The sequence below is a fragment of the Equus caballus genome, chromosome X, assembly GCF_041296265.1.
Source record: "Equus caballus isolate H_3958 breed thoroughbred chromosome X, TB-T2T, whole genome shotgun sequence".
Classification (NCBI taxonomy): Eukaryota; Metazoa; Chordata; class Mammalia; order Perissodactyla; family Equidae; genus Equus; species Equus caballus.
In genome coordinates, this window is record NC_091715.1 from 114,488,035 (window position 1) to 114,502,179 (window position 14,145).

A 14,145-nucleotide genomic window follows, 5' to 3' on the forward strand; every position below is an offset into this window, starting at 1 on the left:
GGAATATATATAGCTCCTGTATGTGGTTCTAGCACTTTAAAGCTTTGGAATAGCTTATCATAAAAAGCTCTTTCAAATTGCTTTCATTCAACTGTTGATTCCCCCACTAGCAGGTCAGACCTTTAGTTACCAGTTTATAACTCTTCTCAAAAAGGACTATCATTAACTCAATAAAAATTCACTTAAAAAAAAAGTCCTACTTCTCTTTCCAAGTTTCTAGCCTCTAAATTCTTCTTCCTTGTTAGAAGGAAGAAAAGCAGCGGGGGCGGGGCGGGGATGACAGTCCTCCCCTGCACATGTTGCTCACATTCACAGCATGCTTTCAGTGATTTTAGTTGGCATTAGCACACAGTGGGTTTCCTTAGAATCTCATGTAAACGACTCCAAGCCTCTCCCAAACACATTTAATTTTTTAAGGGGCCGTGTCTTTTTCCTCTGAATAATTTAAAAATATTTAAACAGAGAATACTGTGGCTTTTCAACAGCAGGAAAACTATAGGTAGCTTTTCTACAGCTACGTTTATAGATGTTTATAACAACAAGATGTCCTTTCAAAGACGTGTTTATGTGTGTATACAGTCACGTGCCACTTAACGATGGGGATATATTCTGAGAAATGTGTCATTCAACAATTCCATCGTTGTGCGAACATCCTAGAGTGTACTTCCACAAACCTAGATGATATCGCCTATTACACACCTAAGCCAGATGGTACTGATCTTATGGGACCACCGTCGTATATGCAGTGCGTTGTTGACCGAAACATCGTTACGTGGTTCATGACCGTATGTAGGTATACACAAAAACATAAACATGTGGAAAAAGTCATACCCTAAACCATTCTTTCTGATTCTTTGATTAAACTTAAGCTGAAAATTATATCATAGGTAAAAAGAGAAATATTATAACATGCTCATTCCCATGGGGTTATAAATAGGACTGGAATAAAGCCATTCCTGGCAGGTAAATCCAGGGGTGTTGAGTTCTACACAGTATCTGAATCTATTGACCAACTTCTCCTTAAACAACCTTTTCTTCCTTAAAATTTCTCTCCTTCCATGTTTTTGGTGATCCTACACTGTCTTCATTATCCTACTTCTGGGACCATACCTTTTATATATACTTTCATAGGTTGTGCTTTCTCTTTCCACCCTAATCAAGGCTAAATTTGAAACTCATTCTACTTTTCTTACTCTATACTCCCTACCTCAGTGACAGCAGCTAATGTTACACTTTTAACTATTATCTTATTGCAAATAATTCCCTAGTTTATACATCCAACCCTGACCATTCTCCAGAGCTTTGTTCCCACATATCCAGATGAAAATCTCAACCAGCAAGTCCTTCTGCCACCTCCAACTCAGTACAGCTGAAATCAGACTCATATCTTTTCCCATAAATTAGTACCCTTTCTAGCCTTGTCCCTTGTCTGTCAGTGGCACCATCATTCTCTCAGGCTCAAAACCTTAACACCTTTTTTTTTTAACTCCATTCTCTTTTTCTCCCATGAGCTTGAATCATGAAGTGCTCAGAAAATATTCATTCATTCAACAAATATTTATCGAGTGCCAAACATTTGCAAGCCATTGAGCCATGCATTAGAAAAAATAGTTGGGTTGCTTCCATTTTTTCCATTTATAAACAATGTGAAAATCTTTAGTTTACAATAATATAGTGGACTAGGAATCCCCAAAACCTTCCTGCTGTAAGATATCTAGAAATGAGGAATTTTACTTAAAAGTCAGTCTTTTACGTGCTTAGCTTAACACTCAAGAAAGTAAAAAAAAAAATTGCCAGACCAAAAATGAAGAGGAACCTGAAAACCAGGGCAGTGAGCATATGACCTGATATTAGAGCAGCCATGGGAATATCTATTGGTCTCCTTAAATTAGAATCTTGAATTTTAATTGCCACATATGTACAGAAGACAAGGTCATGGCTTATATAAGACAAGGAGTTGGAAATGAAACCTCAGGACAAATCTGGAACTCTTAAAAGACTATGCTTTCATTAAAATGTAGACATAAAAATCTTCACAGAAAGACAAAGTAATACTTTGTAAAAGAAAAAACAAATAAATAAACAAAATTCATACTAAAAGAGAAATAGAAGGAAATTTCCTTAGCCTGATAAAGGACTTCTACCAAAAATTGATAGTAAATGTCACATTTAGTAGGATAACGTTAGAAGCATTCGTTTTAAATTTAGAAACAAGACATGGATGTCCTCTATTTATGTTTCTGTTCAATATTTTGTTGGAAGATCTTACCAGTGCAATAAGAAAGGTCAACAAGAAAACTAAGTAGATCTAAACGTTTGAAAAGAAGCAAAACTATTTATGTTGGCATATGATATGACCATCTACATCAAAAATACAAGAGAAACTACTAACAAACTACAATATAATTAATAAGCATTCATAACAAGGTGACTGTAAAATTTGTATGGAAGGGCAAAGTAACTAGAATAGTGAAAACAATCTTCGAAAAGCAGAACAACGTTGGAGGCTTCATATGTAAGACTTACTATAAATCAACAGTAATCAAGAGAGCATGGTATTGGAGAAAGTAAAGACATACAGATTAATGGAAAAGAATTGAGAGTCCAAAAAGAGTCCTGTGGTGAGACAACCAAATATGCACATGCAAAATGATAAACTACCTCATGCCATGCAGAAAAATTAATTTAAAATGGATGACAGAACCAAATAAAGATTTAAGTGTAAAATTCTTAGAAGAAAACAGTAATAAATCTTTATGACCTTGGGTTGGGCAATAATATTTAAGATACGACAGATATTACACAAATAATAAAAGAAGCAAATAGACAAATTGAATTTCATCAAAATTTTTAAATTTTTGTTTTTCAAAGGATAGCTTCAAGGAAGTGATGTCTCCAACAGACTGGCAATAATATTTACAAGCCATATGTCTGGTAAAAAACTTGTATCCAGAATATATAAATAACTTATAATTAAATAGAGGACAAATAACCCAATTAAAAATGAGTAAATGATTTGAGTAGATATATGAATGACCAAGAAGCCCTTGAAAAGATAGCCAACATGATTAGTCATTAGGGAAATGAAAATCAAAACCTCAGGGAGATACCATGTCATATGTTCCACAATGGTTATCACTAAAAAGCCAGACAATAACAAGTGTTGGTGAGGATGTGGAGAAACTGAAATCCTCTTACACTGTTGGTGGGAATGTGAAATGGTGCAGGCACTTTGGAAAACAGTTTGGAAGTCCCTCAAAGAGTTAAACACAGAGTTATCATACAACCCAGCCACTCTACTCCTAGGTACGTATCCAAGAGAAATGAAAATATATGTCCACAGAAAAATCTGTACATGAATGTTCATAGCAGCATTATTCATAAGAGCCAAAACATGGAAACAACCCAAATGTCCATCAGCTGATGAATGGATAAACATAATGTGGTATGTCCATACAACAGAATACTATTCTTCAATAAAAAGAGTGAAGTACTGACACATGCTACAACATGGATGATCCTTGACAATATTATGCTAAGTAAAAAAAGCTAGTCACAAAAGGCCTCATACTGTATGATTACAATTATGAAAAATGTCCAGAATAGGCAAATCCATAGAGACAGAAATTAAAACAGTAATTGCCTGCAGCTGGACAAGGGGGCACCAGGCAAGGTGATTTACTGCCAGTGGGCAGCATGTTTCCTTTGGGGGTAATGGAAATGCCCTAAAATTAGATTGTGGCTCTGGCTGCACAACTCTGTAAATACAGTAAAAACCACTGAATTGTTCATTTAAAACGGGTGCATTTTGTAGCATAGAAGTCACATCTCAGTAAATTTCTTTAATAAAAAATACAAAATAGTCCCACACAGACAAAGCCAATTGATTTCTGACAGTGGTGCGAAGGTAATTAAAAAGATAATGGATAGTCTTTTCAACAAATGATGTTGGAAAATTTGGACATCCACATGTCAAAATGTGAACTTAAATCCATTCCTTGCGCTCCGTACCAAAATTAATTCAAAATGGATCATGGACCTAAATGTAAAACAAAACCTATAAAAGAAAACATAGGATAAAAGTTTTGCTGTCTTTGGTTGAGCAAAGAGCTCTCAGACATGCTACCAAGAGGATAATCCATAAAAGAAAAAAAAATCAATAAACTGGTCTCCATCAATATTCGAAATGATTGCTCTATGAAAGACACTGATGAAATAATAATAAGAAAAGCTGCAGACTGGGAGAAAATATTTGCAAATTATATATCTGACAAAGGACTTGTATCCAGAATACATAAAGAAGCCTCAAAACTCAAAAATAAGAAAAAATCAACCCAATTTTTTAAAATGGGCGCAATATTTTACCAGACCTTACCAAAGAAGATATACAGATGGCAAGCACGTATATGAAAAGATGTCTAACATCATCGGTCATTAAGGAAATGCAAATTTAAAACACAATGAAATATCTCTACATACCTCTTCGAATGGCCAAAGAACAAAACAAAACAAAGAAAAATAAAAACTAGAATGATACCAAGTACTGGCAAGGATGCAGAGCAACTGGAGCAACACATTGCTGGTGGGAATGCAAAATGGTACAGTCACTTTGGTAAATAGCTTAACTTCTTATAAAGTCAAACATATTTCTCCTGAATCCTAGATATTTATCCAAGAGAAATGAAAACATAAGTTTACACAAAACATCATATGTGAATGTTCATAGCAGCTTTATTTATAATCACCAAAACCTGGAAACAACTCCAATGTGTTCTACCTGCTAAGTGAATAAACTAATTATAGTACATCCATACAATGGAATCCTACTCAGCAATAAAAATTAATGCTATGAATATATGCAACACGGATGACTCTTAGACACATATTGCTAAGTGAAAGAACCCAGATTCCAAAGGACAAATACAGGGTGATCTCAGTTATATGATATTCTGCAAATGACAAAACTTTAGAGACAGAGAACAGATACGTGATTTCCAGAGCATGGCTGACTAGAAAGGCGCAGGATGAGTGAATTTGGGGGAGTGATGGAACCGTTCTATATCCTGATTGTGGTGGTGGTTCCACAGCTATATGCATTTGTGCGACTTCATAGAATTCTGTACCAAGGAAAACTGAATTTTACTCCATGTGAATTTTTAAATAAATAAATAGGATTCAACAAGATCGCAAGATAAGAGTTACAAAGATGAAAAAATAAAAATACTAATTACATTCTTACACATTAGCAAGCAAAAATTAGAAAACAAATTTTTAAAAGATCCTATTTGCAATAGCAATAAAAACCTACAAGTTACCTAGAAATAACAAAATATGTGTCATATCTTTCTGGAAGAAATTATAAAACTTCACTGTCAGTAAATAAGACTTTCATAAGTGAAGAAATAAAATGTGACCTTGGATAGCAAAGCACACTATCATAAAAATCTTAATTCCCCCTAAATAGCATACAAATTAAATACAAGTCCAATCAAACTCCCAAAATGAGTTTTCATGGAACCCGATAAGCTGATCCCAAAATTCATATGAAAGGGCAGAGGGCCAAAAATAGCCAAGAAAAATTTAAAGGAAAACAAGTGGGGAGAGTCACCCTTAGAAATATTGAACTTGTTTTTGTTTTGTTTTTTTGGTGAGGAAGATTCGCCCTGAGCTAACATCCATTGGCAGTTTTCCTTTTTTTTTTTTTTTTTTTTTGCTTGAGGACGATTTGCCCTGAGCTAACATCTGTGCCAACCTTCCTCCACTTTGCATGTGGATGCCTCCACAGTGTGGCTGATGAGCGGAGTAGGTCTGCACCCGGGACCCAAACAGGGGAACCCGGGCCATGGAAGCAGAGTGCGTGGAACTTTAACCACTTGGTCACTGGGGCTGGCCCCTACCAAACTTGTTTTTAAAAGTTTTAGTAATTAAAACACTGAGATATTGGCCCAGCTATAGACCAAAGGAGCAATGGAACAGAATACGGAACACGGAAACAAACCGACAGTCTGTGGAAACCATGTATAAGAGAGGTACCATTACAAATAAATGGAACATAGTGGATTATTCAGTAAACGGTTCTGAGACGATTGACTCACTATATGTAAAGATTTTTAAAATTAGATCCCCACTTGACAACATTCATGAAAATAAATTCCCACCAGATTAAAATCTTCAATGTTCAAAGAAAAACTAAGAACTTGGCAAAGAAAATTTTGCAGAGCATTTTTGTGATCTTGGGGTAAGAAGGTTTTCTTAAACAAGACACAAAAAAGCACAAATCATAAAGGAAACAAGTGTAAATGTAACTACATTAAAAGTCAGAAGCTTCATACACTATAAATCAACAAATACAAAGTGAAGAGACAAGTTACAGAGTAGGTGAAACTATTTTGCAACTTGTGTATCCTAAAAGGCATCAGACACTAAAACTGTGCTTTCCAATATGGTAGCCACTAGCACATGTGTCTGTTGAGCATTTGAAATATGGCTGGTCTGAGCTGAGGTGTGCTGTAAGTGTGAAATACTCACCAGATTTTTAAGATATAGTATGAAAAAATAATGTAAAATATCTCATTTTTAATTTTATATAGACTAAGTATTAAAATGATAATATTTGGGGCATATTGGGTTAAATATATTATTAAAATTAACTTTATGTGTTTCTTTTTACTTTCCTTAATGTGGCTACCATAAAGTTTTAAATTACATGTGTGACCCACATCATATGCTATTGGATAGCACTGATCTAAAACAATGCAAAATGTATATGAACCCAAATGGCCAATAAAACATACAAAAAGATACTCAACCTCCCAACGAACAGGGAAATGTAAATTCAGACAATGGAATGCACATCAGATTGCCAAAATTTAAAAATCTGACCTTACCAAGTCTTTGCAAGGATGTGAAACACCTGGATAACAGATGTGTGTATTGGGGATGGGGATAAACCGGGGCAACCACTTTGAAGAATAATTTGGTAAAATCTCAAAAAGTTGAGAATATGTATTCCCTACCATGCAGCAATATCTCCTAGGTATATATACTATAGAAACTCTCCCAAGGGCACAAGGAAACATATACAACAAAGTTTTCAGTACAACATTGTCTATTGTGAAAAATTGGAAAAAACGTAAAACGTCTACCAACAAGAGATTAGGTAAATATATCGCGGCACATTCAGACAATGGAATATTCTGTTGCTAAAATTAAGGAACTAGAGCAGTGATTCTCAAAATGTGGTCCCAGAAATTTGTCAGCAATGTAAATTCCTAGCCTCCAACCCAGACTTACTGAATCAGAAACTCTGGGAGTGGCAGGCAGCCAGGTGTGTAACAAGCCCTCCGCGTGATTCTGATGCAGGATGAAGTTCGACAACTGTTCCAGTAGAGCTACGTATATTGACTGGATAAATTTCAAACATGATGATGTTGCAGAAGGACACGTACAATATGATACCATTTATATAAAGCATAAGATTTGGAAATAGCACTTTATAACGTTTGTGGATGTGTTCATGGTACATCGTAGTAAAAATATAAAAACATGCATGGAGATGATTAACACCAAATTCATGATAGCTCAGGGTAGGGAAAGAGGCAAATGGGATATGGGAGAGGAGGGGTTAAAACAGGAGATTTCAACCACATTTGTGACGTTTTATTTATTTAAAGAATGTCTAAGATGCTGAGATAAACATTTCTGTAGACACGTCTTGACACTGTTGTCTAATTAATTCCTTAGACTACATTGGGAGAGGTGAACCTGCTGAAACACTTCTTGCATTACAACTATTACCACCCTAGTCCTCACCCCCTGAGGGGGTAGTGTTGCAACTCTTCATTACTGATAGCTCTACTCAGATGTATATAGAGAAATCCAAGTAACTCATTGACATCTCCAGCTTCCCAAAACATCGCTTTGTACACATTATCTCCCTGTTTAGACAACTTCAGTGGGTCTAGACTCCTTGTCTGAAATTCAAGCTCCTCCAAAACATGGTTCCTGTCCACTTCCTCAACTATATAACGCCAGCTACATGTAACATCCTATATAAAAATCTCTTCTTCTTTGGTCAAAGTAGTCTATGCTCCCTAAACTCACCACATACATTTTTCTGCAGGGGAAGATTCACCCTAAGCTAACATCTGTTGCACATCTTCCTCCTTTATTCTTCCTTTTTCCCTCCCAAAGCCCCAGTACATAGTTGTGTATAGTTGTAAGTTCTTCTGTTTCTTCCATGTGAGCCACCCCCACAGCATGGCTACTCATAGACAAGCAGTGTGGTTCCATGCTGAAGAGCCGAACCTGGGCCGCTGAAGTGGAAGACACCGAATTTTAATCACTAGGACATCAGGGCTGGCTCACCACACACATTTTTGCCTCTTGCCTTTGCTCATTATTTATTATCCCCCTGTTCCCTGACATCTAAGTCTGGCTTGTGCTATAAAATCTGATCCATGTTCCAGTCACCAACCTTGTCCCCCATCATCCTGGAACCAATTAGATCATAAATTGCCCTCACTGATCATTTCTTCCTTTGAACTCTTCTAACATAATCTGTGTCACTCACGTTGTACTCAACCACATCATACCATATTGTTCTATTTTTACATACCTCTGCCTGATCTATCCAGCTAGACTGTATTATTATTTTTCCAGTTAAATTTTGTCTTGCTCCAGAAGGAATTTAAGGTAGTTCAACTAGGTGGTAAGCATCTCAAGGCCATAGTCCATGTTTCTCTAGCACCAAGCATAGTACTCTACAAATGACCTCAATTATGGCTCCATGAGAGTAAGAACCATGACTGTTTTGTTCATGACCATGTATCTAGTACCCAGCAAATTTTGTAATACTTAGTAGGCACCCAATGACCATTTTTTTCTAAGTGAATGAATGAATGGGTTTTCTAATTTAGTTATAATGATGATTGCCGTTTCCAGGTATCAAATACTATTTGACACCTGGAGAATGAATAAGAAGAAGATAAACACAACAGAAGCTCCACAGCCCACACCATTAGCTCCCCAAAGCTTGTCATTCCAGTTGTATACCATCTGCATAAACCTGCTGTGCACCTCTTATTTTAAAGCAAGGTCGATAACTAACATTGAGTGCTTGATTTGGACACGTGGTGTGCTAATCATATGGATTGCACGATTTAATCTTCACAACACTCCTGTGGGGCAGGTACTAAGATTATTCCAAATTACAGAGGAGGAAGATGAAGCACAGAGAGGTTCTATAACCTGACCTACATGACACAGTTAATTAACGGGCAAACCATGACGCCATGGAAGCATGATATCAAAATTTACACTCTTTTTTGTTTTTTTTTAGGGAGACTGGCCCTGAGCTAATGTCCGTGCCCATCTTCCTCTATTTTATATGTGGGACACCTGCCACAGCGTGGCTTGCCAAGTGGTGTGTAGGTCTGTGCCTGGGATCTGAACCAGCAAACCCCGGGCTGCTGAAGCAGAGCACACGAACTTAACTGCTACACCACTGGGCTGGCCCCAAAGTTTACACTTTTGACTACACCGTGACCACATGGAAGAGATAATGATGGATTTGAACAGGTAGATTTGAAGAAAGTTACAATATGGTTCTAAATCATCAATCAGGTTAGTGAATTCAATCACTTGCTTGCAAACTGGTTTTTATTTGTGGAAGGAAATGCATCGTGAACTGGGCTTCTACTATGTGTCAGGTGCTCTCGTGTGCCTTATTTGATATTTTCCATCCCCAACATCAGCTATGAGTGGGAGGTGTCACCATTATCCCCATTTTGCAGGTGAGAAAAATCGAGAACCAGAGAGATGAAGCACCTTGCTCAAGGTCACAGAGCTAGCAGTGGGCAGAGCTTGGTTTTGACTCCAAGTCCAGATTTTTCACCCTATACCATAGTTACTCATCTCAGACACATTTAGAGGTTACAAAGGCTTCCATATACTACATGACTGAAAAGTCTCATAATTATTATTGCAGTGTATTAGCTAATATCCTAGTAACCTGAGAGAAAGAAATTTCTATACCATTTAATATCCAGACACTATAACCTATATGTTTAGGATATCTAGTCAATGTTTACCATAACTTAGTTAACTTTCAGTACCATAAAATATCAAGTTTCCCATAAATCCTAGTAGAGGCCAACACACAAAGTTAAATGTTCAGAACATGTCGTTAGCTGACAGACTTCTTTAGACCAATGACAAAAAAGGTGGCACCATCAAGACTATAATTCTATTTACTAAATACATTCTACAGAGAACCAAAGTGGTAGTTATTTACGGTCTGGGACATCTTATGGATTTTTTGAAATATTGACCTCTGGCAAAATACTTTGTGGCTCACTGACTTCTCTTAATATACCTATTAAGGTATTTGTAGAACTATAATTATAGCCACTATATCTTATTTATGCAATATTCAATTACTAACATGGCATGCCATTTATCTCAATAATTATCTCAATAATTATTCTATTAAATCTAAATCAGTGTTCTTCAATCAATCTATGTACTGAAAGTTTCCTCTCACTGCACTCCCATGCTGGGGTCCATCATCTGTTTATGGACGTAGGTCCCCTGCAGGTTTCAGCAAGTCTGCATGCAGGACACCTATGAGAGTGATGGGAAGGGGAACCAAGGCTTGGTGGATTTTTGACATTGTTCACGCAAAATAATTGACAAGATGCTTCGCATACCAAAAATCACTAAATCTACTCATGTATTCCCTCATCCCCACCCTACAAGCTCCCAAGAGATGCTTAAACAGAACACACTTCCTCCTAGCCATGACAGGAAAAGGGTTAAATTAAAGGAACTGGTGCTGCTAGCCACTCATGGAGAGAGCAGGAGGAAAAAGTTAGTGCTCATCCTCTCCTCACGATCAGCTGACTTGCTTCACCCTGTTTATTCCAGGCTCTGTCTCTTTCTGAGTCTTGCCCACACCCATGCACTCACTTCCCGATGTAATCCAGACTTGCAGGAAGAAATGGGTCCAAAGATATCTCAGCTGCCTTGACTTTCTTATTCTGGACTAATTGGGCTTCAGTCTCGAATCTTACATTAATGGGGAAAGGAAATTTTAAACGGAAACTGTACATTTCATTCCCTCACAAATCATTTTCTGTGGCATATCTACTTCAAGCATTCTGAACTCAAGGAATCAGAAGACAATGCAATATTATGAATCTAAATTATAACGCATTTTCCCTCTGATTGCCATACCGTGATCATTAAATGTAGGGGTGACATGCAGAAATGAAGGTAGTTCACCAAGGGTGGTGAAGAAGCAGGATCTCCCACACCACCGCCACCTCTCCTGTGGAGAGGGAAGTTCATATTTGTATATGCATTCATCATTTGCCCTTATTTCCGTCCCTCAAATAATTCTTTTTTTTTTTTTAAAGATTGGCACCTGGGCTAACAACTGTTGCCAATCTTTTTTTTTTTTTTCTGCTTCATCTCCCCCAACCCCCCCCATACATAGTTGTATATCTTAGTTGCAGGTTCTTCTAGTTGTGGGATGTGGGACACCGCTTCAACGTGGCCTGACGAGCGGTGCCATGTCCGCACCCAGGATCCGAACCCTGGGCCAGCGCAGCGGAGCGCACAAACTTAACCACTTGGCCACGGAGCCGGCCCCAGTCCCTCAAATAATTCTTTAGAGCCCTAACTGGTGTGCTATTCCTGCTGCCTGTCTTCCAAGATTTAGCTAACTTGAAAGTTAGAGCTTGAGGGTACCTGGAGACCCATGGGCTTCTAAGGAACAGTAGGAGAGACTGTGGTAAAGGTACTGTCCTTTTTTGATATGGTCAAAACAGCTGGGGCAAGAGGAGGGGGGTGGTTAGAATGCCTGAAGGAAGAAGGAAGCTACTTCCTGTGGAACCCACCCCAAGAGAACAGGTGTTTGCTCTCTGCATATGTGCTCTATATGCAAACAGGGTAGCTCTTCCTCTATGTGCTTCACAGTCATTAAGAAACTGGGGAAGATATATTAAGTACCAGTAATACTCATTTCTTTAATGCCAGCAGTAATGGCCAGACCATGAAATTACACAGCTCTTTCAAGTATCATAAAAAAGGTATTAAATTTATAGCCAAGTACAAATTAGGAGAGACTTTAAGGAGCACGGCTCAGAGCCCACCTTAAGTGGAAGAATCTTTTACAGCATCCCAGAATGGGTACTTTTAACCAACAGGGCACTCTCCTCTCTAAGCCTTAGTTTCTACATCTGTACAAAGCTGTCATTGGACCAGGCTAGCATTTCTCAAAGTGTGCGACATGGAACACGTATCAAAATCACTTGGGTGGGGGCTTCTTAAAATTAAGATTCATAAGTCCCTCCCAAGATCTATAGAATCAAAAACTGAGTCTGGGGCCTGGGAATCTGTATTCTTTTTTCCTTCTTCTTCTACCCAAAGTCCCCCCAGTACATAGTTATATATTCTAGTTGTGAGTGCCACTGGTTGTGCCATGTGGGATGCCGCCTCAGCATGGCTCAATGAGCAGTGTCATGTCCGTTCCTGGGATTCGAACTGGCAAAACCCTGGGCCACCAAAGCACAGCATGTGAACTTAACCACTCAGCCATGGGGCTGGCTCCAGGAATCTGTATTCTTAATACATCTCTTCCCTCTCTCCCCCCAAATGGTTGTGATATGTATTTAATAAGTTGGAAAGATGCTCCATCTCGTGTGATTATGTTCATACCGTTAGCTTTTTCTAGACTACACTTTCCCTCCAACTTTATCTGTAGATGCCTTGCCTGTGTTTCTAGACTCATCTCAAATATTCACTTCTCCAACTGATGCCAGCTCCCCTGTTGCTACGGGCCCAGATTTGGGGAGGCACCAATGCTGGGATAGAGGTAAGTGTTGTGTGCCTTGGGATGGAACTCAAGAAAGGGCTCTGAAGTTTGCCCTGAAGTTTTGTGCCCAACTTTCTTCATTTGAGTCTCGGTTGCTATAAGAGCTTTAAACTGGGTAAACCAACAACTAGGACACCTATTGTCTTAGTCCGTTCAGGCTGCTATAACAAAATACTGCAGACGGGGCAGCTTATAAACAACAGAAATCTATTTCTCACAGTTCTGGAGGCTGGAAGTCTGAGATCAGGGTGCCAGCATGGTCGGGTGAGGGTTTTCTTCCAGGTTGCAGACTCCTCATGGCATCCTCACATGGCAGAAGCGTTTAGAGAGCTCTGTGGGGGCACTAATCCCAATTGTGAGGGCTCAGGCCTCACAACTTAATCACCTCCCAAAGGCCTCACCTTCTAATATCATCACTTTGGGGATTAGGATTTCAACACATGAATCTGAGGGAGACGCAAACATTCAGACCCCTAGCACCTACATCGAGCCTCTGATTGGTGAGAACAGTGAATTACAGCCCTTTAGCAACTATAGTTGGGAAGGAATTTCGGTATTCATTTAAGGATGGAAGAATAGGAATAAAAAGGAGACCAAAAGGCTGCCAAATAGACAACTGCACAAATGTAGTAAGAAAGGGAGGTAATGTCCAACAAGGGGCCTTCTCTTGCCCAGTGGCAAATCATAGGCAACTACCTAACCAATCCTACGCGTTTGGAAGACAGGAGAGGAAGGGGGGGCTGGTGAGAGCTATAAGGTTTGCATTACACTAACATTTCATTAGGTGAAAGACACTAAATCAGTGTTTCTCACAGTATAGTTCAGACACATGTGCATCAGAAATACCTGGGGAGCCCACTTTAAAAATGCGGATCTCCATGAATCAATCTCTAGGGCTCAGTGAGCAGCACTTGGGAACACCAGTCCTAGAGGAGCTCCCCCTCTAGTTTCGACACTTCACTCTTCTAGTTTGTCGTCATGTTAATTCCAGGGACTTTGAGAGAAGTGCAAGAAACACAAGCCATGAGAATTCCTGACCAGGAGATGACTGAGACTCAGGGGAAAATTGCAGTCTCTCTACTTGGTTAGAGAGATTAAGGTAAACTCAATTATCATGGATCACCACGTCTTGGTTTATTTTCAGACCCTTTCCTTCTTAACTATTAATATTTTCAAACGAAAAGAAAACTGAACAGCCAAGAGTCTCAGTCAAGGACATCGTGCCTTTGTTAATTCTGCAGGAAGAGCAGACTGCTACTGCTTATTTT